Genomic DNA, 27,294 nt, shown 5'->3' with positions numbered 1-27,294 from the left:
CTTAACCGACTGAGCCACCCAGGCGCCCCGTGGTCTGCTTCTTTTCAATTAACATTGTCCTAGATCATAAAGAACCCTCCAATTTATGTTGTTTATACTACACTGCTTACCAAAAAAAAAGCTTGTGAACATCTTTCTGTATGTTGAGTTGTTCAAATCTTCTGTTTATTGAATATTTGACTGCTTATCAATACTAGAAAGTTGTGTTAAAATCTTCCATTATAATTAAGAATAGAATTTGTCTACTCTTTTAGTTGTATCCATTTTTGGTGCATGTATTTCAAACTATATTACTAACTACATACAAATTTTAAATTGTTCTATCTTCTGTTAAATGAATATTTGTCATTATAAAGTAACCCCTTCTTTGTCTCTGGTAATGTTTGATGCCTTAAGGTCCATTTGATCTGATATTAATATATCTAATATTCATATATTTTCCCCACCAATTTATTGTTTATCTTTCTGTATCCTTATGATTTATATGTATCTCTTGTAAATAAACTAAACAGGATTATTAGTGTGTTTTTAATTTTTGTTTTTTTTAAAAAGCTTTGTTGACATATAATTCACATAGCATACAATTCATTCATTTAAAGTGTACAATTTAATGGTTTTTGGTATATTACATTACTAATTTTTAAAACTTGTGATGAATATATAAAGTTTGCCTTTTTAACCATTCATGATTGTAAAAGGGAGTGGCATTAATTACAGTGACAATGTTGTGCAATCATTAACACTACCTGTTTTCACAACATTTTTATCACTCCAGTGAAAAACTTTGTAACCATTAAAGAATAAATCCCTATGCTCCCCTTCTCCCAGCCCCTGGTAACCTCAAACTACTTTCTGTTTCTATGAATCTGCCTACTCCTAATATTTCATATAAGTGGAATCATGTAATATTTGTTATTTTGTGTCTGGTTTATTTCATTTAGCATAGCACAATGCTTTCAAGGTTCATCCATGTTGTAGTATGTGGGCTATCTTTTCATTTTTTGATACATGCTTTGAGGCACAAAAGTTTTTAAATGTGATGATGTCCATATTTGTCTATTTTTACTTTTGTTGCTTGTGTTTTGGTGTCATAGGTAAGAATTCACTGCTAAATCCAAGGCCATGAAGTTCTAAAAGTTCTATGGTTTTGGCTTTTATATTTAGGTTACTGATCCATTTTGAGTTAATTTTTGTACATGGTGTGAGGTAAGGGATCAACTCCATTCTTTTGCAAGTGGATGCTAGTGCTTTAAAATCAATCCAAACACTCTTTGTCTTTCAACTGGAGTGTTAAATTCATTTACATTTAAGATAATTAGTGACATCTTTGTGTTTATTTCTATTATCTTATTTTAGACAATTTGCCTTTGCCCATCTGTTTTCTGGGCAATAGAAAGACTTTAGAATACTTTTCCAACCCTCTCAATTATTTGCTGGTGATGTTTTATATTTTAATACCTTTTTTAAACCTCATAAAAAATTATTAAGAGCAAAAGTATTGGCATACAGAACTTTAATATACTTCTGCTTGTAGTCCAAATTGGTACAACTGTTTTGGAAACAGTTCAGCTTTATTTACTAGAGGTGAAGATACATACACACAATGACTAAGCAATTCTACTCCTAGTTATATACTTTGGAGAATTTTGTGCACATGTGAACCAGGACATATGTTCAAGAATGTTGATAACTGAATCATTCATAGTATACAAAAATTAGAAAAAAAATAAATATCTATCAACAAGAGAATAGAAAAGTAAATTGTGGTATAGCCATACAATAGACTATTATACAGCAGAACTGACTTGTATTCATTATATTTTTAAAAAGACAAAACACAAACAAAAAATACCAGAAGAACTATAGTTTTCTCAATAGCACAATTTTTTTAAAGCTTACTTATTTTGAGGGAGAGTATGCACAAGTGGGGTATGGGCAGAGAAAGAAAGAGAAAGGAGGGAGGGAATACCAACTAGGCTCTGTGTTAACAGCCGGATGCAGGACTCAATTTCATGAAACGGGGCTCGATCTCACGAACCAGGACCTGATCTCATGAACCGTGAGATTATGCTGTAAGCCAAAATCAAGAGTCAGTATCAGGATACCTGGGTGACTCAGCTGATTAAGCTTCCGACTCTTTTTTTTTTTTTTAATTTTTTTTTTTCCAACGTTTATTTATTTTTGGGACAGAGAGAGACAGAGCCTGAACGGGCGAGGGGCAGAGAGAGAGGGAGACACAGAATCTGAAACAGGCTCCAGGCTCTGAGCCATCAGCCCAGAGCCTGACGCGGGGCTCGAACTCACGGACTGCGAGATCCTGACCTGGCTGAAGTCGGACGCTTAACCGACTGCGCCACCCAGGCGCCCCTCAAAATTTTAAAACATCATATTGTGTGAAGCAAGACACCAAAGAAGATACTATGATTTAATTTATATAAAATTCAAAAGCTGAAACAATTAAACTACATTAAACTTGGGCATATATCAGAACATAGAAAAGCTATGAAAAGCAAGGAAATGATTATCATAAGAGTCAGAATAATAGCTATCCTTAGGAAGGAATTATGAGTTGTGATTAAGAAGAGATAAAATACAGGGGTCATCTGGGATATTTTCCTTGACACAGGTTTGATGATACTTCATGTTAAACTATGTTTTACATGATATGTTTTACTATAAAACACACACAGAAAAAAGACTAAAATAAAATGCACCTAAATGTTAACAAAGATTTTTTTTTTATGTTTATTTATTTTTGAGAGAGACAGAGACAGAGCATGAGCAGGGGAGGAGCAGAGAGAGAAGGAGACACAGAATCCGAAGCAGGCCCCAGGCTCCGAGCTGTCAGCACAGAGCCTGTCACTGGGCTTGAACCCACGAGCTGTGAGATCATGACCTGAGCTGAAGTCAGACGCTCAACCGACTGAGCCACCCAGGCGCCCCTGTTAACAAAGATTTTGAGCAATTTTTATAAATGTACTTTCTAAATTTTCTACAATAATATGCACTATTTTTATTCTTTTTTAAAATTTTTTAAATGTTTATTTATTTTTGAGAGATTGAGAGAGGGTGAGTGGAGGAGGAGCAGAGAAAGGGAGGGACACAGAATCCGAAGCAGGCTCTAGGCTCTGAGCTGTCAGCATAGAGCTCGACATGGGGCTTGAACTCATAGATGCTCACAGATGGTGAGATCATGACCTGACCTTAGTTGGACGCTTAACCAACTGAGCCACCCAGATGCCCCTGCCCTATTTTTATTCTAAGCAGAAAAAAAAAAAAAAAAAAACCCAAAAAACCAAAAACCAACAGCCATCATTTTAAAAGAGCTCACTTCTTGCTTTCTAGGGGTTCACAGTGTCGTACCAGTTTTTGTGCATGAGTTGTCCTTTTCATTAGTGGGATACAGAGTGTGCCTGTTTTGTTATCAATGAAGAATTATCTGAATTACTATGCTGTACACCTGAAACTAATATAACATTGTACATGAACTACACTGAAATAAAAAAAATTAAAATAAAAAAAAGAATTATCCTCCAACATCTTACTTTTACTGTCCCAGCTTCTCTTAAAGTCTGAGTTTAGAAATTCTAGTATATGATAACATAAGATTTACTGAAGAAATACAAATCCTTCTTACCCTCTATGCCAAACAAACTGCATAATAAAATGATAGTTTTCAACCTATTTTCCTTTGTCTACAAAATGTAAGCTTACTACAGGCATCTTATCAACTTCACAGCACTTTCATACTGTTACCTTTGAATCCTAGTTCATATTAAATGGCCAGGAAGTTTACCCAAAGAGAAGCTATTATCCTCTGCTTGCTCCTTATTCCAAAATATTCAAAGATAAGATTACTGGGGGCCCTGGGTGGCTCAGTCAGTTAAGCGTCTAACTTCAGCTCAGGTCATGATCTTGCGGTTTGTGAGTTCAAGCACCACATCAGGCTCCGTGTTGACAGCTCAGAGCCTGGAGCCTGTTTCAGGTTCTGTGTCTCCCTCTCTCTACCCTCCCCCACTCATGTTCTGTCTCTCTGTCTCTCAAAAATAAACATTAAAAGTTTTTTTAAAAAGGTAAGATTACTGAAACAGGCATATAATAAATCAAATGCACTGGGCTATCTAAATCTTAGAAGAATCATCAACGTAAGATAATCAAATGATTTCTTTAGAATGAACCACAAAAGTAAATAAGGGAGACAAAACCACTTAAAAGATGTTCTTAAGTACACTTAAACTGTTGTGTGTAATTATGGGCTATTGAAAAACCATGAGGCAGATAGATCAGCCTGATATGAAAAAAAAAGTCTGGAATGCTGTTTATGAGCAGAAGCTTGGGGCTGATCATGAGGCCAAAAAGAATACTGCAAACAGATTCCAAAAGGAATAAATGCTTTTGTAAATCAAGGAATGTTCCTCATATGTGTGTGCCTATTCAAATAGCACCCTTTTCAGCATTTATCTATATGTAAAGAAAGGGCTTTGTTAACAACATCCCCAGATTACAAAGCAATGACAGACATCCAAAATATATAGTTAGGTCCCTTTTCTTCTGCAAACGATCCATATTTTATTCAGCAAAATTAACAAGCATGGTACTATCTTTAAAATAAATTATGGTATCAAACTCTTTATGGATAACATCCATAAAAAAAAAAAAAAAACAGGGGCCAGCAATCTAAATTAAAAAGCCATCCTGGGGTGCCTGGGTGGCTCAGTCTCTTGATGTTGGCTTGGGTCATGATCTCATAGTTCGTGGGTTCAACCCCTGCATCAGGCTCGATGCTGACAGTGCAAAAAGCCTGCTTGGGATTCTGTGTCTTCATCTCTCTCTGCCCCTCCCCTGTGTATAAGCGTGCTCTCTCTCTCTCAAAAAAAAAATAAATGAACACTAAAAAAAAAGACATCTTATTCTCCATAAACAAAGGTTGTAGAGGGTGTGATTACTTTTAAGTGTATTTTTAAAGTGTATTTATTTGTTTTGAGAGAGAGAGAGAGAGAGAGAGAGAGAGAGCGAGCAGTGGAGCGGCAGAGGGGCAGGGGGAGAGACAGAATCCCAAAGAGGCTCCACACTGTCAGCACTAAGCCCAACCTGGGGCTTGATCCCATGAACTGTGAGATCGTGACCTGAGCCAAATCAAAAGTCAGAACTCAACTGACTAAGCCACCCAGCACCTCATAGAAGGTGTGATTTAAACATGCTTCGTAAGAACGTAAGTGCTGGTTTTACTTGGAATAAAAGGCAAGATAGCCTTGAGTGGTATCTTCTCCTCTGCATGTCATATACAGATAATCCTTGAGAAAAACTACTAGAATAGAAATGTGAGGTACTTCATTTTACATTTTGTGTAACAAAAGATATTCTTAAGTAGGGAACTAGAGGAGAGTCAAATATTGATTACCTAAACCAACAGTGAGGAGCTGGAACTTAAAAAGCTTTGAATAATTTTTATTTTATTTTATTTTAAAAAAAAATTTTAATGTTTATTTATTACTGAGAGACAGAGACAGAGTGAGAACATGGGAGGGGCAGAGAGAGAGGGAGACACAGAATCCGAAGCAGGCTCCAGGCTCTGAGCTGTCAGCACAGAGCCTGACATGAGGCTCGAACCCACAAACCATGAGATCATGAACTGAGCGGAAGTCAGACACCCAACCGACTGAGCCACCCAGGCGCCCCAAAAGCTCTGAGTAATTTTTAACAGGGAACAAAGAAAACGAGTCTCTGCCTTCCACCTGACTCAACTGTTCAGCTAAGGAAGAAGAAACGTGTGTACCAGGAAAAGCTCTTTGATTTGGAAATACAGCAGCTGGACTGATTTCTGAAATATATGGATTAAATACTGCGTGAATCAATTCATGTACGTACAGAGCTTCTTTAACAAATATAGTTTGTTTCCCATTGAATATTTTAGAGAGATATATATACAACATACTCAAAACTAAGCTCATTATTTCAACCCATCCCCCAAAAGGGGCAATTTCCCTTGACTATTAATGTCACTGAAAAATGATTAGTACAAGATACAAAATTGCTGGAAAAAGAAGCCAATGAGTATCTGCAATTAAGTATATTTTTAAACTTGAACCACTTTGTATAAAATACTCTTAAAAATACAATGTACATTTTTCCTGCCTTCTTAAAGTATTAAAGCAAATTTCTTTTTATATGACTGGGTTTATAATGCTGAATAGCACTTGGTCTACAGTGATACTCTTAGAATCTATTAGGGACTCTTGGACCACTGAGTTTTTCTAAATTATCACATCTAATTTCCAATTTTTCCATCTCATCCTTTTTCTGCTCTTTTTGATGTTGTTAATGTACTTGACAATGTTTTTTATAATCTGGACTAACTTGTTATAAAGGAATATAAAGTATAAGAAAATAGACTAAAAAGATTTTTCTAAAAATTATGTGAGTTTTAATACAAAAATTTTGTAGCATCTTTGCTGCTTAAAGAGACCTCATCATTATAGTCTTGATACAGTTATAGTCCATGAAATTAAGATGTTATCAGAATCCAATGAAATTCTGATTCCCAGTATTCCTTTCCAGCATTTGGTGTGAGAAATTGCTCACCATGTCAAAACAGATCTGCACTTTCAGAGTGTGTAGCCATTGGTGCTTTGCAGGAGGTAAGTGAGGCCTGTTTGGTTGTCCTTTTTTTGAAGACACCAGCCTGGGTATTATCCATGCCAAATGTGTAACAATTATGCCAAAGTAGCACACCACACATGTGGAGAATGTGCTTAAGAATCCACTATGACAGGAAACATTTCATTTAAAAAATTTTTTTAACATTTTATTTATTTTTGAGAGAGACAGAGACAGAGTGCAAGCGGGGGAGGGGCAGAGAGAGAGGGAGTCACAGAATCTGAAGCAGGCTCCAGGCTCCTAGCTGTCAGCACAGAGCCCTACGCGGGGCTTGAACTCACAAACTGTGAGATCATGACCTGAGCCAAAGTCCAATGCTTAACCCACAGAGCCACCCAGGCGCCCCAGAAAAATTTCATTTTTAGACACCAACAAAAACCCACTTTTTTCTTTCTTCCTGTTATTGGTAGTTCTGAATGTTAGACATTTTCCCCCATAAGGTCAAAAGGTACCTATCTTAAAAACAAATAAAACAAAACAGTACCTACCTAAGTATATAATTGAAAGGGGAAAAATAGGGGACAAAAATCAGGTACTGGTAGTTTTCCCATTTTCATTTGTATGTGATTGTTTTTTAAAAAGAGAGAGAGTATGTGTGAGTGGGGAAAAGGGGAGGGAGAGGGGGAAGGAGAGGGGGAGGGGGAGAATCCCAAGTAGGCTCCATGATCAGTGGAAAGCCCAACACAGGACTCAATCCCACAACCCTGGGATCATGATGTGAGACGCTAACCAACTGAGCCACTCAGGCATCCCTGTATGTTAATTTATGTAAGTGAGGGGACAGAAAGCATTGGCACAGTCTAAATGTTTCAGTGAACAAGTTTCAGCAGTTTAACACTATAACAATTATAAATAAACCTGCAAATGTTTCTGGACAACCCTAGCATTTGGATTTTTTAAAAACAAGTAAATTTCTTACCGACAGAAACTAAGTAGTGTTTGCAGCATTTTTATCATACAGTAGATTCCATCCATTCATTACACTTTTCTGAGTTGTCCTACATACAAGTAAGTACATGTTTTTAATGTTGTCTGTCTTCTGCACTTTTCCTGTAAGTTTGCTATTAAAATGAATTAAACTAGTTTTTAAAAAGTGGTTACACAGGTAACTTTTAAGGTCTTTCAAATTCCAAAATTCTGTATGAATCGTCTAATCTTTTTCTGAAGGTTTAGCATTCTCTTTGCTTTTATTCTCAAATTTACAAAAGAAAATGCAATATAGCTTTTACATAAAAATATTCATTCATCCAAAATCTGAAATAGGAATTACTAATTTATAGAATAGTGAAGATGGAAAGTGTTAAAAATTGTTTTAAATATGTTAAAAAACCATGCCAATGGTTAATATTTCAAATAAAAAACTTTCCAGGATATGTCATATGGTCTAAAAATATGAGATCCCTGAAAAACTGCCAGGAAAAATATTTCAATATGTGCATTCATATATGCGTGCAATAAAAAGAGGCCTTTGACTAGAAAACTCATAACTTCTGTTTTTTGTTTCTTTAAAAATCTTTCTCTTTTAAACATATATGCTATACCCTAAATTGTTTTGTTCCCCTAGCTCTAATAAACCCTCTTTTTCCTCCCTATTAGCTTTCTCAATTAAATACTCAGCCAAATGTAAATACTGCTATGTATGCCTGTGTGCAATGGCTGGGTTTATGCAAGCAAGCACTTCCTGAATGCAGAACAGACAGGGAACCGCTGTCTGCCTTATTGGAGCCTGGGATGTTTCTGTTTACAAATCCTGGAGCCAGGCAGGGGCTACTACTGGAGGCGTGCTGTCTGCTTCCTTGCTACACTCAGCCTTTGTCTGGGTCTGTGTCAAAGAAAGAACAACATTGTTGCATGTGCAGCAAGCAACAAAGGAAATCCTAACTATAACACACTGGCGGTTTTGTTGGCTCCTTAATCTTTTACAACTCTGTGTGGAAAGGCAAATTAGGGATTAGGTTTAAAAACATTTTTTCAAAGCAAGGTACTTATTCATAAAAACAGAAAAACACTTAAAATCAAAACAATCAATGTGATCAGTTAAATGAACTCCTTAACAAAATAATTCAGATTCCTAAATATCATTTCTGTAATGATGATATACACTGCAGCTCAATGTTTTGAACAAATATTTTTACAAGGAATAAACAATGTTGATTTATTCTAATATGTTTGGAATGGTAATTATATAGTAATCATAATCAGATTAGTGTTTATGTTTAACGTCTAAAAAACAAACTAAGAGGAAGCAGATTTCTTGTTTATTTCTTTTCCAAGTTGGTATGTAATACTGAATATTTAAGACTACTTTAAATTTAACTTGTCTCTTTAATCACTGTGAATAGACCTAGCTTGTAAGAAACAAACACAATAAATAACAACAATAACAAAAACAGTTCATGTTCTGCTGAGTCCAGGCATTTTATGGCTGAATTATAAAAGGAATAATGGAAAACTAAAGGAAAGAAAAAGAGAAACAATCCGAGTTAAACCAAAAAACGGGGGAGAGAGATTTGACAAGAAAACACAGAAAAGACATTCAATGCCTATCCTTCTTAACTTTTTTTTTTTAACCTTGTAAGTATTTATGATTCTAATTTCTTTAAAATAGCTGTTTTGTGGTTAGAAGAGACTGAATTTTAGTATTTTATTTCCTTCATTAAAGAATGAATTAAAACTAACAAAATTAATTATATTTCTTAGAATAGTCATGAAATAACAGAAGGATAAAATAGCATTTAGGTAAACAGATTAAGAATTTTTAGTAAATACAAGAAAACAGAAGATAAAGATTAATCTCTACACTATGCTACCATAAAAAAGATTCATTAGAGTAAAGAAAACAACATTTAAAATGCTCTCAAAATATCTTTGATATAATTCTACCAGGCCAAATTGCCTTTTTCTATTGATATTTTATTTTTTAACTTTATACATAGATATGATAAAACAAAAGGGTTGTTACTCCATGCAACAACTTTGGAAAATAATTATTTAATACTTCTTAGAAAACATCAGTAACTTAAATAAGTAAGAACTGTCAATTCAAGCCTAAATTAACATGGAAATGTACCTATTACAATATCTGGTATTTAAAATAAAACAAAAACAAATAAAAAATTAAAATCTCACAATACAGAATGAAACCAAAGAGGTGAATGACTCAGAGATCCCTACTCAATTCCTAACTGGTCTACAAATGATACTTCTAAATCCAGAATTCATGCTAAAGACTCTTGTTCTCAGAAAATGACCATGAAATAATCCAAGTATAAAAGTGGAAATTTATCTTCCAGTCATTTGCTTATTACTAGAAAACAAAATATGAGTTGCATTGTACATATAACTTCCCCCATTTGATGTTCTTTTAATTATGATAGTAATGTGCTCAATCTTATAAGGAAAGCAAGAAAGACGTGTACAGAAAAATAGCTTTTTGCCTATTAAATTTGTTTTCTAGTTTTTCCCGTTTTCCTATTTTTTAAACCATTTTTATTATGAAACAAATCCCATATACACAATAGTGTTTATAATACAAATGTACAGTTCAGTGAATTAGTATGAAATAAACATGCATGTAGCTATGACAAGAAATAGAATATTTAGGATCATAAAAACCTCCTACTTGCTCCTTCTTGTTCATAACAACCTTTCTGCTTCCAGTAACAGGCACTACTCTGACTTTTGTGGTAATCATTTCCTTGCCCTTCTTTATAGTATTACATTCTCTGTATGCTTAGGTTTTGGGTTTTATTATGCCTATTTTTGAATTTTATATAAATGGAATTTTTATGTCTTGCTTCTTGTTTTCAATATGTTTTAAAGATTTAACCATGTTGTTGTATGCACATGAAATTAATTCAGGGTTGCTTTTCTATATAACAAATGCAGTTATTTTTCCTTGTAATGAGTCTGTGACTTAAAATGATAATTAGGAGATTATTGTAGCTAATCCCTATTACGCTCATAGAAACATTCCACAAATGTATACATTGGGATTTCAGTTATATTTAATACTTTTAAAGTACCCAATTCTGTTGGCAAGAGAAAAATATTAAACAAAGTAGACAAATGAAAAGCTGCGTATCCTCTTGCTGTTTCTAATGTTTTGGCAGCAGAGGCAATAGCTAGCAGCCAAGAAGGCCAGAGTTATTAAAAGATGCACTAGTGTAGGAGCAGAGCAGAAAAAAAAGCTTACAGATAGGGAGATAGGACAGAGGAAAATGTGTCTTTTTAGACAAGGCTTTATGAAATCAGCACTGTTCAAAAGATCATTCTTTTGTTTTTTAAAGTTTATTTATTTATTTTGAGAGAGACAGAGAAAGCATACGTGAGGGAGGGGTTAGAGAGGGAGGGAGAGAGGGAAGGAGAGAAGGAGAATCCCAAGCAGGCTGCGCGCAGTCAGTGCAAGCCCAATGCGGGGCCCAAACCCACAAAACCATGAGATGATGACCTGAGCCGAAATCAAGAACTGGACACTTAACCAACAGAGCCACCAGGTGCCTGCAGAAGACCATTCTTAATCCACATTTAAAACCACTGAAACCCTTAATTCATCCTTTCCATATTTCTCAGATTGTTCCCTCATCCCTTACCCTCAAAATATCTACAGTATCTTATTTGACAATTCTTTAAAGGACCTTTCTAAACATGCACATCTGGTCTTTCTTAAAAGGACAGTAAAAGGAATAGGGTCTTCATCAGACCATTATTGATATTCTCACCCAAACTATCCCTGAATATTTGTCCAGTTCCTATTAAACCCCACTCCTTAGATGGTGAGAACAGGGAGGTAAAGTGACAAATACCGAGACACTGGTAAGGCCAAAGGGGAGTTAGGGTAATTCTTGCTGGTACTGTATCTTTCTCCAACACAGACACTTCTGTTTTTACCCTTCCTTCTCTTTTATGTCCCTTTCTTTGTCCCTTTACATATTCCTGTCTGCAAACCTACCTTAGAGGCACGCAATGGATGGGGAGCCTGGGTGGCTCGATCAGTTAAACATCTGACTTCGGCTCTGGTCATGATCTCACAGTTAGTGAGTTCGAGCCCCATGTTGGGCTCTGTGCTGACAGCTCAGAGCCTGGAGCCTGCTTCAGATTCTGTGTCTCCCTCTCTCTCCGTCCCTCCCCTGCTTGCTCTCTTTCTCTCTCAAAAATAAATAAACATTAAAAAAATTTTTTAATAAAAAAAAAGCAGCACTGGTGACATTCTGTACAATGTAGGAAGTTCTATTTTTAATCCAAATTTATATAACTTCTCAAACAAAGAAGCCTTACTGATCTTATGATGTCTATATGATAAAGATGAGATAAAAGCAATTTAAGTTTAAAATGAACTCTCTTAGTATTTCATCAAATTGCAAAACAAACCACAGTAAGCTTTTTAAATGATTGTTCTGTAGCTCTAATCCTTTGATAGATCCAACACTTCAAAAGTTATCAACTAAAAACACTGACTTAACAAAAAAGAAAATGTATTGATCCTCAATAACTGACAGGCTATATTAAACAATGTAGAAAATTACATAACTAAGACATTTGCATTAAAAGCTAGCAGAGTGAAAAATAATTTTTATTTATATCATTTGCAGTACATTTTGGATGTCCATTCTAATATACAACAATTTTTATTTTAAAAGGAGTGAGCACTTTTTAACATACAAAACAGAGTTAATACTAAATATGTGGTAGGGTCCCCTCACTAAGGGAAAAAAAAAAAAAATCCCTCAAGGTAACCTGGCTATGTGCGTATGTGACAACATCCCTCAGGACTTTATAACATGAGACCACTTAATCGGACTGCATGTTTGTGTGTGTTACCATATATGGGAGACAAAAAATAAAAAGAAAAAAAATAAATCTACTCCATGTGGCGTTCGGGGCTCAGTTCTTTGGGTACGAACCCAACTGAGCAGTGCCGGCACAAATAAAGTTGTTTCCTAGAAAGAAAAGCCTTGGTGTCACGACTCTCTGTGTGGGAATCCTGCTACAAATAAATAGGTGCTAAAAGAAATTTGCCTTTTAAATTTTGAAAGTAACTCTTTTTTCATTGTGTTTGTACTCCTTGTGATCAAGTAATCCACTATGAGAATAACTTATTCTGAGTAGATGTTACTCTTGATACTGAGGCCAGACAGAGAAGACCTCAAGTGACACTGTAGCCACATGACTAGGATGGGAGGACTATAGCCTTTAGTGAGTCTTAGACCAGGGACTTTAAAATCCTTCAAGATTTAGGGGCGCCTGGATGGCTCAGTTGGTTAGGCGTCTGACTCTTGATTGCAGCTCAGGTCATGATCTCACAGTTCATGAGATTAACAGTTCAGAAGATCGAACCCCCAGGTTGTCAGGCTCTGTGCTGATAGCATGGAGCCTGCTTGCAATTCTCTCTCTTCTCTCTGTCCGCCCCCAACCTCTCTCTCTCTCGAAATATTTAAAAATAAATAAATAGATAAATAGATAGATAATAAATAAAATCCTTTAAGATTTGGAACAGTCTTGCACAACTAAGCTATTATCAAAAATGCAAAATAGCAGCCCTACTAAAAAATATCCTTGGCCATGCAAACTTGAAAATGTTAATTATTATTGAATCTACAGGGAAACATCAGATAACACTTGTAATAGCCTTAATTTTTTTTCTCTATATACAGAAATTTTCATATGAAAATTCATATGAAAAATTTCAGAGGAAAAAGCAGTAATAAAAAAAGGAATTGTGGTCACTGCTGTCAAAAACTTGGAAGTGAAAAGAAAATAATAATGTAACATTGAGGGGCAAGAATAGAAGCTGACAAAAGTCAAAACACTTTTTATTTAAAAGGTATTACCTTTTATTGCATGCTCCATCACATGCAATAAACATACATTATGTTCAGAGGTCTTGATACATAACTATAAATATTTAACTACATATGTATTAATTATCTATTGTTACATAACAAACTACCCCAACACATACTGACTTAATATACATCTATTATCTCAGTTTCTGTGTGTCTCAGGAATCCACACACTGCTTAACTGTACTCTGCTTCAGGATCTTTCACAAGGCTGCAGTCAAGGTTTAGGTCAGTGCCAAAGTTATTTCAATGCTTAAGTGGGCAAGTATCTGAGCTCACTCAGTGGTTGTTGGTAGGATTCAGTTCCTTGCAGGTTGCTGGACTTTGGGCTTCAGTTCCTCTCTGGCTTTTGGCAGAAAGTAGACCTCAATTCTTTGACAAGCAGCCCTCTTCATCAGAGCAAGATACCAGCAAGATAGAACTCACAGTCTTTTAAAATCTAATTATAAAAGTGGTATCCTATCACCGTTGTCATATTCTTTTTGTTAGAATCAAGTTACTCAGTCCTGCCTACATTCAGGGAGACAGGATTATACAGAGGTGGGAATACCAGGAGACAAGGATCACTGGGAGCCACGTCAGAAGCTGGCTACCACAATAAACTGGTATCCTCCACTTTTTGAAAGTTTGAATTACATCACTTTGCTTCATGAAAGACACAGTACCTGTTTTCACTAGCCAAATTAAATCTGGAGAGGATTTTTTTAAAATAAAAAACGTCAAAGAGTGAAAGTAGCATTCAGCATTTGCTGTTACAGGAACAGTACACAACCTGAGCAGTGAGAGTGGTTCCACCAAAAGCTCTTTCCCCCAGAAATACGCTCAGCATCTCAGCATCAAGCTGCCATAGCTGTGAACTGTGTTTGTGAGCATTTGTTCTTTATCTTGATTTATTCTGTGTATCCATTAGCAAGATGTGTCCTAAGATACTAGGAAAGCCTAAGAGATGTTATTTTTTGGGGTCTTGGAATGCTCAAAAAATTTCAACTTAGCAAAGTTTCATAGGAACATACTACTTTCACAAAGTGGGGAAAACTGTATATATATATTTGTTTCTCATTATTTATGGTAGTTACGTTATATAAAGTCACTGCACACACTGAATTAGCATATACTGAACCAATGCGCTTATAGGAAATACAGGGTTAGGGTCCTGTCAGCCTCTGGTCAAAACATATTCACCAATCCCATCAATACATAACCTTCTCTTATATGTGCTTCTATTTAAAGATGCTTTCTTTAATATACTGTATATTGTTGATTCATTAACATTGAACTCACAGCCAACAGCACTATAGCTCATGCCCAAAAGAAGCTTACCTAACACATTTATTTTCTCTGTAAGGTACATCACAACCTTCTTGTGCTTAGAAACACTAGGGCAGCACTTCAGCCCTACACTTGGGGGCCATTTTAGACTGAAAAATCACCAGCAAAAATGCAAAAAAGTCCATTAAATAGGCTGAAAAGGACACTTGTTTCCAGTATGAAAGCTGAAGCAAGAAGGCAAGAACATGTCCATGATCAACCTCAGCTGGGAACAGGCATGCCAGGCAAGTTTTTGTTATTATGTGCATGTCTGTGAATGACCAAGAAAGCGCCATGAGTATGGACTTTGGAGTTACAAATAAATTTTTAGCAAGTAAGAGAAGTCATAAACATGGAATCCAAGAATAATGAAGACTATTTTATTCATTGCTAAAAACCCTGAAAAAAAAGTATATACCTCAGAAAAATAAAGCAGAATAATTCATTGTTTCAGAGATAACTCCTTATGGCTCTTTTTTTAGTGGAGGCTGGAGTTAATGAAAGATGAGAAAATATTATCTTTGTTCTGTTTCTCAACTGAGAAAGACATAGGAACCTGAATACATTTCACAAGAAACTCAAAAAACAATCCTTTCTTCAAATAAAAAAGGTCACAGAATATAGGCTCTCATATAATAAAAATGAGCAAAAAAATGTCCTTAATGGTAAAAGGAAAATTAAACGAGGAATGATGTTTGTAACAGCTGGTTTTTAGAAAGACTTAAGGACAGTTCTCTCCTAATCATAACTATTACTTATTAAATGTTTAGTATATGGTAGGCACTTTATATGCACTACCTCATTTGTTCTATACAACAATCATATAAAATAGGTAGTATAACTCTGTATATGAGGTACCTGATATAGAAAGAGGCTAAGTAAATGGTTTAAAGATATGTTTAGCAAGTAGAACAGCAAGGTTTTTAACCCATGCACTGAGACTGAGAGCCAAAGCTCTTAATCATTATGCTATATACCTCCCAAAGAATCAAGTGAATATTTCTGAAACAATGCACTTCCCCCCCCCTTAGATGATCTTGTTTTTTTTAGCAGCTGATCAGGCTAACTTATTTTATACTATAGCTAGAACATAATGTACTTTTTTTACAGAGACAATTTGAGAAGAGCTTATAACAGTATTTGAGTTGTCAATGCATTTCCAACCAAAACTGTATCTGTTCAACTACTATTAAATATTATTTATCAAAAAGACAAGAAATAACGAGGGTTGGTGAGGATGTGGGAACGGAAACCCTTGTGCACTGCTGGTGGGAATGTAAATTGGTGTGACCAACTATGGAAAAAACTATGGAGGTTCCTCAACAGTTTTAAAATAGAACTACAACATGATCCAGCAATTTCAATTTGGGTATTTGAAGAAAACAAAAACAGTAACTCAAAAAGATGTATGCACCCCTATGTTCACTGCAGCATTATTTACAATAGCCAAGATTTGGAAAAAACCTACATGTCCCATCAATGGGTGAGTGTGTGTGTGAGTGTGTGTGTGTGTGTGTGCACATGTGTGCGTGCATAGGAATATTATTCGACTATAAAATAGAAAGAAATCTTGCTATTTACAACATGGATAGATCCTGAGGGCATTATGCTATATGAAATAAGTCAGACAGAGACTGGTACCATATAATCTCGCTTACACGTGGAATGCAAAACAAAACAAAACCCAAGCTCATAGATACAGAGAACAGATTGGTGGTTGTCAGAGGAAAGGAGTGGGTGAAAGCGGTGAAGAGGGTCAAAAGGAACAAACTTCCAGTTATAAAATAAAAAAGGCATGGGGATAAAATGTACAGCATGGAACCTGTAGTTAATAATGCTGCACTGCATATTTGGAAGTTGCTAAGAGAGTACATATTAAAAGTTCTCATTACGAGAACAAAAAATTTTATAATTACACACAATGAGAGATGTTAACTAGACTTACTGTAATCGTTTTGCAATACATACAAATAGTGACTCATTATATTGAACACCTGAAACCAATAGAATGTTACATGCCAATTGTATTTTAACTTAAAAAAAAAACAACATACTACTATAAAGCCAGTTGCTATTCAAATCAAGCCTAGTTTCATCTTGGTTTTGAATATTTTTGAAGTATTTTCATGTTTTTGTGACTCTACTTCTTATGTTATGTTGGAAGATGAAACCACTAAATATTTATTAAATGGATAATCAGTTTTTCTACATGAACATATACAGAAAATTGTCAGTGATCAGAGAGATACTACAAGGAAATGAGAAACAGTTAAGGCAGGTAGAGAGGAACACACATGAATTGGAAATAAAAGGCAAGAAAAATTACATATGTTAAAATACACACACGGAAATTATATCTTGCTTCTACATCCAAATTTGTCTAGTATTTCAGAAGACATTTATTTTTAAATACCAGTTAATTCCATCATACAGGCTTGGGTCTTAGATTTTACAGACCATATGTTTCCACTGAGTTTGTCAGTAAAGCCAGATTAGTCACAGGTTTTGCCTTGCTCATCAGGACAATCAAGTAATAATAAAAATTTTGAAAACACCAACATGGAGGATTACTTTTTGTTTTGTTTTGTTTTGTTTTGTTTTGTTTTGTTTTGCGAGAGAGAGAATAGGGACAAAATATGTAGGTATGGATTAGAAGTGAGATTCAATAGGGCAGAGCTAGCAAAACTTTAGAATGAAAACTGATCAACACCACATAATATGTGAAAAAATCTTGTGGAGCACCTGGGTGGCTCAGTGGGTTAAGCATCCTACTTTGGGCCAGATCACGATCTCATGGGCAGTGAGTTCGAGCCCCTCAATGGGCTCTGTGCTGACAGCTCAGATCCTGGGACCTGCCTCAGATCCTGTGTCTCCCTTCTCTTCTGCCCCTCCCCTGCTCACCCTCTTGCTTCTGTCTCTCTCTCAAAAAATAAACATTGAAAGAAAGAAAGAAAGAAAGAAAGAAAGAAAGAAAGAAAGAAAGAAAGAAAGAAAGAAAGAAAGAAAGAGAGAGAGAGAGAGAAAGAAAATCTTGTTACTATTGCATTAAAAAAGTAATATTTTCTGAAAGATACATACTTTACTTCTCTTGCACCACCCTTTCTCCACTCATTTTTTTTAAGTTTACTTATTTTTGAGAGAGAGAGAGAGAGAGAGAGAGAGAGAGAGAGAGAGAGCATGCTAGTGGAGAAGGGGCAGAGAGAGAGAGAGAATCCCAAGCAGGCCCCACACTGTCAGCACAGAGCCCGATGCAGAGCTCAAACTCACAAACATAGATCATGACCTATGCCAAAATCAAGAATTGGATGCTTTATCAACTGAGACACACAGGTGCCCCTCAACTAATATTTTTATTTTTTATTTATTTTATTTAAAAAATTTTAAGGTTTATTTTATTTATTTTGAGAGACAGAGAGAGAGAGAGAGAGAGAGAGAGAGAGAGAGAGAGCAAGCACAGGAGGGGCAGAGAGAGAAAGAGAGAGAATCCCAAGCAGGCTCTGCACTGTCAGCACGGAGCCCGATGTGGGGCTCGAACTCATGAACCATGAGATCATGACCTGAGCCAAAATCAAGAATAGATCGCTTAACCAATTGAGCCACCAAGCACCCCACTAATATTTTAGTAAGTATAAAAAAGAACAACATATTTTGTCTCTTGCTAAAATGCTTCATGAAGTACTAAGCAAAGACTTCTAGCCATCCTTATTTCCCTTTTGTCTAGTTAATCACTTTAATGCTGTCATAGAAGCAGTAAAAACTGAAAAATCATTATAAATTCACAACAGCTAAAAACCTATCTGTGGCTCTATGCCATATGTCAGCTTCTTCAAATGTAGGCTTTCTTTTCTATTTTCTAGCTTGGTGTGAGATAAAGACATTTGCTGCCAGACACTGAAGTTAAAATACTTAATCTGAACCACACAGCATAAATTAGAATGTGACTTCTTAAACCTTTATTCAATCTTTGTTTCTCATCAATTTGATATAACCATCAACTTAATGAATGATTTAAATAAAAGAAAATAAAAGTATTCTATATCTTTATACTGACTTTCATCGGAGAACTTTGAACATCAAATACAACAACTTAAGTCTATTTAATTTTTTAGAAAATGACAAGTTTTTGTCTGCTTTTCTACTAACTTAATTACTTTGTTTACTTTGTAGTTAGGGAGGTTAATTACACTAATTCCAGAAAACTTATCAAGAAGCTGTTCTAAAATAAGTGTTCAAACCTTACAGTAATTATACACTTCTTTCAAACTCTGGGAATTTACAAACACATAAGCATGAATTAAGGGGATAAGAAAGTAAAATACTATAAATATACATTAATTTACTTAAAGACTGATTTTCTTTTTAAACAAAATGAATACTACGAAGTCTCTTATGGTTTGAAGAGACTCAGAATAATACAGTTCACTTTGCTGAAGTGTCAGACTTCTGGATTTAGGTGGTACATGGACATGTAATAATGAAAGTTAGCTTCCTTTCTTCTGTCTAATTATAAAAGAAGAAAACCTCAACTTGGTGACAATGTATCTCTATTACCTCTCAAACATTTGCTATTCTCTTTTAACACAGAGAAAGTAAGCTTCAAGTTTCAGACCATTTGGCAAACAACAACATCCAGCTACCTAGTATATATAATATGGTTTAGTTTTCTTATTTTATTTTTAGATAAATAATTAAAGTTACCTTTACTTATGACATTGGCTTTCCATTTGTAGTAGTAACGGAAAGTTTCCCTTTAAAGGACATATAATTTTTAATGAGATCATTTGAAGAAAAATATTAAATAATAAAGTAATATGTCATGTGAATATAGAAAACATGTTATGATACTCAGTGGTACAGAGATATGGTGCAAAAATCATAAAGAGTCCTTAAATTTTAAGAAATGTAACCAAGTAGTTTCAAAATGATCTTACCTCTCTTCCTTCCAAATGAATGAGCAAACAAATATAAACTGCCCCCCCCCCGTTTGAGTGTAAGAGTAATAATTAATAACAACTGATTATGAAGAGTAACAGTTAAAAACACTAGAAAGTAATGGTTAATAACAAATATTCTGGAGTCAAAACACCTAGGTTTGAATCTTGGCTCTTCCACTTACTAGCTGTGTGACTTGGTAAATTACGTATCTGTGTTCTCAACTTAAAGTAAGAATGTAACAGTAACCATTTCATATGTTTCTGTAAAGGTTAATTGTAAAAGTTTAATGCATAGACAACACTTAGAACAACATCTGACACATAATAAATATTTCAAAGTATTATTTAGCTAGTTTTGATTTCACTATATGCTAAATGCCTGAATTTCTTTTATATTTTTATTGTAAAGAGACTGCTCAGTCTAGTAAGTCTATAATCCTGATAAAGTCAATTAAAATTTCACTACCACATGTATCCCATCTGGAACAACATTTTATAAGAATCTTAAGTTTACTGTAAGTATCTTATGATGCAAAACTCATTAAATAATTAATTTGTGCCCTATCTCATTGTCTCCAAAAATATATATAGGGCAGTTTTATAAGGCTACATAAAATCTTTAATCTGTAAAAAAAAAAAAAATTAAGAACTAAAAGTTAAGTGGAATAACTTTTCTCCACTCCCCTAACTCCACATCAAAGTAATCTTGAAATGATTATAAGACTCTGTGTGGCTCAGCAAAATTACAGATATTCACTTATGGCCATGGGTTAGTCTGTCATATTTTCCCTGACAACTCCTGCCCCACCTTAAAGATTCCCTGCTCTCATATGCTTTAGTTTCTATCACTAAGTACCTTATGGTCTTCAGCTTCAACTGAGGTTGGTACAAAAAATAAGCTTTTTCTAAGGAAAGAGAGCTAGAGCTATATTTTGTTATTCTCAGTCACCCATATATTTATTTCTTCACTGCCACCAGGTCTAACCCTACTCAGTGTATGAGGTATAGCAGTAAGAGGGCAAGTAAACATGGTTCTGGATATTGTGTAAATGCATACTTGATGAGAAAGATATAATTCCAGTAACAGCAATGAATAGTTTGATGTCAGGAAGTAAACTGTTCAGCTGAAAACAATCGAGAGAGAAATGAATAAGCTAAACAGAGAACATTAAGTACCTTCTGTTGTTCCCTAGAACATAACCTTTTAAAAAGCCGTAACTTACTTGTGCATCATTTTCTTTACCAGTATTAAAATATGCCACAATTGCACGTTTTGAGTAAGGGTCTCTGAATATAAGATCATGTAACAGCATCTATTTAGGAAAAATTTTCTATATTCCTGAATTATTTTAAAAATTAAAATCTGGTGTTTCATTTTTGGGATGGCAAACAAGAACAGGAAAAAGTAGGGCTTTTTTTGTACTTTACCATGATGAATCTAAAATAAGGGAGTTAATAATTGTTTTTTGTCTACACTTGGTATCTCATGAACTATTTGTCCTTTTTGAAAGTAGCAACCAGCTTTCATAAATAACTGTCCATTAGTGAGTGAATCCACTGAATTCACTATTGCCAGATTACAAATAATAACAAATCCTATTCCTTTCAAGCATTTGAAAATATTTCCAAACTTATACATTAGCATATATCCCTTTGTTTATTAAATTATTATTTAACAGACATTTACTGCACTTCTACTACTACATACCTAACACTGCATGAGTCTCTATGGAGACAAAGGGGCATTAATAAAAAGTCCTTATCACCAAAGACTTTAGAATCTCATAGAAGAGTGTTGTATGAAAGGATAAGTTAGCACTCCCCTTAACAAAGATGTAAGAGGCCGTCAGGCCTGACAATACACATATGGTTTAAGGCATTGCCATGTACTTTGTGGCACCAAACTATCGTCTTTATGATTTCACTTATGTGTGGAATCTAAAAAACAAACCAAATGAATAAACAAGCAAAAAAAGATTCAGTCCTACAAATACAGAGAACAAAGTGATGGGTACCAGAACAAAGGGAGTAAGGAAATGGGCAAAATGGGTGAAGGAGAGAAAGAGATACAGGTTTCCAATTATGGAATGACTAAGTCATGGGAATAAAAGGTACAGCATAGGGAATAGAGTCAATGATATTGTAATAACGTTGTATGGCAACAGATGGTAGTTACACTTGTGGTGAACATTAAATAGAGATATTGAATTGCTATGTCGTACACCTAAAACAAACATAACATTATGTGTCAACTATAATAAAATGTTTAAAAAAATGAATCTAATAAAAGAGACAAGGGGACAATTACAAAATATGTGAAAATTTAGGTATGATGCCTGTAACTTCTGCGTAAAAGGTTCAGAAAAAAAATAGTGATATCCATATGTATATAGAGAAAGGGAAAATAATAAGGCAAATATACCAGTATGTTTAATAACTGGTGAATCTGTGGATAAAAGGTATATGGAAGTTTTTATAAGTTTGAAATAACTTCAAATATAAAAGTTTAAAACATTTTTTTTGTTTGGGCCCCAAATAGTAACATCTGACATTTACTGTCAATACAATAATAGGCAAAAAGTTAAAAAAAAAAAAAAAAAGATAAGCTGTAAATCAAATCTGCTAAAGACAACCATTTCAATGAATGACCATTCAACCTGAGTATTGGCATCGTTACTCAATAGGACAAAGGGTTTTTTTAAATTATTATTATCTAATGTTTAATATTTACTTTTGAGGGAGAAAGCATGAGCAGGGGAGAGGCAGAGAGAGAGGGGGAGAGAAGATCTGAAGTGGGCTCTGCACTGAAAGCAGCGAACCTGATGGGAGTCTCCAACTCACAAACCATGAGATCATGATGTGAGCCAAAGTTGGACACTCAACTGACTGAGCCACCCAGGCTCCCCCAAAAGGGTTTATTTTTGACTGAACTACCCAAATATTAAGGAGACATCTTCAAAGAATTTATAGATGTGACAGCATCTATATTATGCAAATGCAAAGCTTTAATAGCCATCACAAAAATGTCATGTGAGGTATGGAGATACTGTTTCAGTGTAAGTTTTATTTTAACACCTTGATTAATGTACAATTTGGCGCTATAAAATGAGCATTGAACTTTTAATGAAAGCTATTAAGGGTGTTTCCTTAGAAAGGGCCAAGGTTCAAAAGAAAATTTTTTTTAATGTTACAAATGCATGTTAAATTACTACTTAAAATGTAGCTCCTGTCATCCCTATGGTATCAAGACAAACTGAGAAGGGATGAAATGACTAGATTTCCAATGATTCTAAATCATTTTTCTCAAAACTAATTAGTTTCATTATTGAGAAAGAATATTACAAATGAACAACAAATATAGGAAATTAAAACAGTAAAAACAGGGGTGCCTGGGTGGCTCAGTCAGTTGGGCATCTGACTTCAGCTCAGGTCATGATCTCACAGTCTGTGAGTTCAAGCCCCATGTCAGGCTCTGCGCTGACAGCTCAGAGAGTGGAGCCTGCTTCAGATTCTGTCTCCGGCTCTCTCTGCCCCTCCCCCACTCTGTGTCTCTCCCTCTCTATCTCTCCCTCAAAAAAAAAATAAAAACATAAAAAAAAAAAAACAACGCATGTGAACCTCATTGATAAAAACAATCCAAATCATTTTTCAAAATGATCTCAGCAAAGTTTTATTTAACAATACTAGTGCTGATAAAGATATGATGAAATATGCATTCTAGTATATCACTGATGGAAGAATGTGAACTGTTTCCACCAATGGAAAAGCATTCTGACAATAAACAAAGAATTTTAATACTGATGCCACTGGATACAGAAATTATAAATTCTGGGGGGGTGCCTGGGTGGCTCAGTCAGTTGAGCGTCTGACTTTGGCTCAGGTCATGATCTCACAGTCCCTGAGTTACAGCCCCACATCGCACTCTGCTGACAGCTCAGAGCCTGGAGCCTGCGTTGGATTGTGTCTACCTCTCTCTCTGCCCCTTCTCTGCTCATACTCTCTCTCTCTCAAAATTAAATAAACATTAAAAAAATTTTAATAAAAAATTATAATTCTGGTAACTGTAATTTAATATAATATTACATATACAAGGATGCCTATTGTAATAAAAAACCAGAAACCGTCTAAATGTCCAAAACCAGGGGAATGCATAAGGAAAATATCTAGTTGATGAAATATTATACAGCTATTAAAACTGATGACTATGAAACATACACAATAACCTAGGAAATACTAGTCTACTAAACAAAAAACAGGATCTAAAATGCATTTTTTTCTTATTCTTTTTTCTTCTTCTTTTTTAAGTAGACTACCCCCAACATGGGGCTCTAACTCCTGACCCCAAGACAAAGAGTCACATCCTCCACCAACTGAGTCAACCAGGCACCCCTAAAATGTGTTTTTATCACTAATACAACTATACAAAGATTAAAGAGAAACATTAGAAAACAAACATTCAAAATATTAACAATGGTTATATTTGGATATAGGTAATTTCTCTCCTTATCAATTATCTCATTTTTCTATTTTTCTAATTTAACAACCAGGTATTCCTTTAATATTTTCCTTATTTATATTTTCAAATTTTAGTGAAAGAGAGAGAGCAAGTGGGGGACAGGGGCAGAAGGAGAGAGAAAGAATCTCAAGCAGGCTCTACACTCAGCAAGGAGACTGATACAGGGCTCAATCCCACAACCCTGGGATCATGACCTGAGCCAAATCAAGGGTTGGTTGTTTAACTGAATGAGCCACCCAGGTATCCCTAATATTGTCTTATACAAGTAGTACACAAATATATGAACAGGTTAAAGATTAAAAGACTACAAGAGTATGAGAATAATATGTAACCTTCCCCATCAACAGTCACCCGACACTATCCCCCTTTTCCATCTCTGATAAGTTTGCACTGCGTTTCTAGTAATTAAACATATATAAATGTTTTTAACAAATATTTATGTTAAATATTCAATAAATGATATTTTTATAACAGAAAATTTTAAAGGAGAAAAAAAATCACCATCACCAAATTTTCTACTGATGTATTATTATATAACCATGAACAAAAAGTTCTGCTTAATTCTATATTTTAATTTCTTTAAACTTCAACACTTACAGATTTTTTATTTTGATCAAGCACCTATTATTTATAGACTAAATGTTAGATATCCTATATAATAATGATTATTTTTCTTGAGATTAATGAAAAAAATAATATCCATTTTATTCACTAATTTCAAATTTACTTGCTTTGTTTACCACAAAATATATAAATGGGTTAATGCTCCCAAATTAGAGCATTTAATTAAAACATTTTCCCTTTTTATTGGGCTAACATTATTGATTCTTTGTTGGCAACACTTCTGCTTTTGGCTCAAAAGGTTACAGCAGACCAAAATCTAGGTAAAAATCTAAAATGGGCCGTAAAAATCTTGAGAACTTATGCATAAATTCACTTTTCTTACAACTACCTAGATGTAAAAGTGAAATTTAGAGACCCTGTTTTGTTTATTTCTTTGTGGAAAATAAATGTAGTCAATTGAGTATAATTTCTTTTTTTTTTTAATTTTTTTTTTTAACGTTTATTTATTTTTGAGACAGAGAGAGACAGAGCATGAATGGGGGAGGGTCAGAGAGAGGGAGACACAGAATCTGAAACATGCTCCAGGCTCTGAGCTGTAAGCACAGAGCCCGATGCGAGGCTTGAACTCACGGACCGCAAGATCATGACCTGAGACGAAGTCGGCCGCTTAACCGACTGAGCCACCCAGGCGCCCCAGAGTATAATTTCTTAATAAAAGCTAATGACTTTGAGTAGATAGGAACTACATGAAAAAACTTCCTATTGCTCTCAGTTTAGTTAGTGTTTCATCAAAACATTAAAGGAAATAATCCCAAAATGAAGATCTCAGGGTATGGACTGATAAAAGCTATTGACTGAGAATTCTTGAAATGTGCTACATCTCAAAAGTATCTCTTAAAATTAATTTTTTATTCAGAAAAAATTTAAGACTTCCAGAACAGTTATAAGAATAAGAATAGTATAAAGTATACCCACATGTTTACCTTTACCCATATTCAATTATTGTTACCATTTTACCCCATTTACTTGTTTTACCATTCTTTCTTTCTAGAATACACACATACACACACACACACACACACACACACACACACGCTTTTTTAAAAAGTATTTCAGAAAAGTTAATATATATACATTCTAGCTCCATGTTTCTAAACATTTCTTAGAATGTTTCCTAAGAATATGGATATTCTCTTACATAACCAGAGTACTGATATCAGCTTCAGTACATTTAACATTGAAATAATTCTTTAACTAGGGCACCTGGGTGGCTAGGTTGGTTAAGCGTCTGACTTCGGTTCAGGTCAAGAGCCCCTACTTCATTCAGATCCTCTGTCTCCCTCTCTCTCTGCCCCTCCTGGGCTCAAACTCTCTCAAAAATAAAAATTAACATTAAAAAAAAAGGAATTCTTTAATCGTCTCTTTTGTCAACTGGTCTAACAATGTTCTTTATCACAGTTTTTTATATCCAGTATAGGAGAGTTAGGTATGGCTTAGTTGTCAAGTTTCCTTAGCCTCCTTTGATCTAGATCTTTCCCACAGTCTCTTTGCCTTTTATGACACTGACATTTTTGACAAATCTCCTTTTTCTAACAGAGCATTCCTAGTTCATGGTTTTTCTGATGATGCCTCATGATTAGATTCCAGTTATGCGAATCTTACCTGAAATATAGTATTCTATTAGTGAAACTGTGTCCTTCTCAGGGTATCATGGATGTCCATCTACCATCTTCACTAATAATATTAATTTTAATGACCTGGTCAAGGTGTTATCCAATTCCCTCACTTTATAATTACTAATTTCTCCCTTGCAATATGTGGGAGAGACTTTAAAACAATGCAAATATCCTGGTTACATATTGAAAATGCCCTTAGATTTAGGATATTTTTATTATTCTTGTCTGATCCAATCTTTATCATGATAGCTGCAGGATAATTTCCAACTCCTTCATTTACCAGTTGGAAACCTGGCATTCTATTATAAACAAGTACCCTCTCTTCTACCTTCTCTGCTTTCAGCATAGATGCATGAGTTCATTTTCCCTCCAATGGTTTGCAATTTGCTACTGTACTTTTTTAGCACTCAAATTGTCCCAAATTTAGCCAGTAGGAGTTACTTCAAGCCAGCTCCTTTGTAACAAGTCTCCACCTGTTTGGGGGCATTTCTTTTCTTACTTTCTAGTGTTATAAGACACTTTGGGCTTATCTTGTACCTATCCTGCTCCCGTCCTAGAATAAGTCATTTTTCCAAGGAGCCCAACTTCCTTTCAGTGGGAAGTGGTATAAAAGTCTAAATCTGGGTGCGCCTGGGTGGATAAGTTGGTTAAACATCTGATTCTTGACATGACTCGGGTCATGATCTCATAGTTCCCGAGATCAAGCCCCACAATGGGCTCTGGGGTGACAGTGCAGAGACTACTTGGGATTCTCTCTCTGTCTCTGCCCCTCCCCTTCTCACATGCATGTGTGCGCT

General features: G+C 35.0%; 1 protein-coding gene and 1 non-coding gene across 2 annotated transcripts in view; one reads left to right on the top strand and one right to left on the bottom strand.

Moving 5' to 3' along the window:
• BMPR2 (bone morphogenetic protein receptor type 2) overlaps nt 1–27,294 on the bottom strand; it is a 198,350-nt gene that overhangs the window by 54,704 nt on the left and 116,352 nt on the right. The window lies entirely within an intron of this gene.
• LOC113598383 (U6atac minor spliceosomal RNA) lies at nt 21,534–21,657 on the top strand. Its single transcript, XR_003419047.1, has one exon. It is a non-coding gene; the product is annotated as a U6atac minor spliceosomal RNA (small nuclear RNA).

The sequence above is a fragment of the Acinonyx jubatus genome, chromosome C1 (assembly GCF_027475565.1).
Source record: "Acinonyx jubatus isolate Ajub_Pintada_27869175 chromosome C1, VMU_Ajub_asm_v1.0, whole genome shotgun sequence".
NCBI lineage: Eukaryota > Metazoa > Chordata > Mammalia > Carnivora > Felidae > Acinonyx > Acinonyx jubatus.
This window is presented reverse-complemented; position numbering and strand designations above follow the sequence as displayed.